General features: G+C 39.1%; 1 non-coding gene across 1 annotated transcript; it reads right to left on the bottom strand.

Annotated features, from left to right (window-relative positions):
- Positions 1-308: 308 nt before the first annotated feature.
- Positions 309-411, bottom strand: LOC139356939 (U6 spliceosomal RNA). Its single transcript, XR_011609479.1, has one exon. It is a non-coding gene; the product is annotated as a U6 spliceosomal RNA (small nuclear RNA).
- Positions 412-897: the final 486 nt, after the last annotated feature.

Here is an 897-nt window from a genome sequence, read left to right as displayed (position 1 = left end):
CGGGAGTTCAAGACCAGGCTGACCAACATGGAGAAACCCCTTCTCTACTGAAAATACAAAATTAGCTGGGCGTGGTAGTGCATGCCTGTAATTCTAGCTACTCAGGAGGAGGCTGAGGCAGGAGAATCGCTTGAACCTGGGAGGTGGAGGTTGCAGTGAGCCGAAATCGCGCCATTGCATTCCAGTCTGGGCAGCAAGAGCGAAACTCCCTTTAAAAAAAAAAAAAAAAAAAAAAAACACCCGGAGCCTAAAAAAGAGGGGAACTCTATTCTAATGGCCGCCTCAAACCTTTCTCTTTTTTTTAATATGGAATGCTGGAATGCTTCACGAATGTGTACGTAATCCACGCAGAGGGACCATGCTAATCATCTCTGTGTGGTTCCAATTTTAGTATATGTGCTGTTGAAGCAAGCGTTCTTTCTTCTCTTTTGAAAACGGTAGTTTTTTACTGTGGTAATCCTGTTTTCCTTTCATTTTTGTGCAATAGATGTTTCAGGATGATCAAATATATTATTTAGCTATAAGTTCCAAAATCATGAGGCCTTTTAGAATAGTGCTATTCAAAGACTATAAAGCTATGTTGCACTTTTGCAACTATAGACATATATGTGATACTTCTGAGAATTTTTATTTAAGCCAAATAAAATAAAGCAAAACACCATTATCTCTTGAACGTTGTCATTGTCACTGTATGTTTTCATGGCCAAGCCAAAATTCTTTCAGAGAGGCTAATAGGAAAGATAGTATTTCATACACAGGTGAGAAAATTATGGATGACTAGTACAGATGAACTAAATTATGCAAAGGCATGTATCGAGGTAATGACATAATAAAGACAGGAATTCGGGGCTTTCTCTGTTTTCATTCGGGGCAAGAAAAGACTAGGCAGCAAAGCTG

Source organism: Macaca nemestrina, chromosome 10 (genome assembly GCF_043159975.1).
Source record: "Macaca nemestrina isolate mMacNem1 chromosome 10, mMacNem.hap1, whole genome shotgun sequence".
Lineage (NCBI taxonomy): Eukaryota > Metazoa > Chordata > Mammalia > Primates > Cercopithecidae > Macaca > Macaca nemestrina.
Note: the sequence above shows the minus strand (reverse complement) of the source record. Positions and strands in the feature narration are given on the sequence as shown.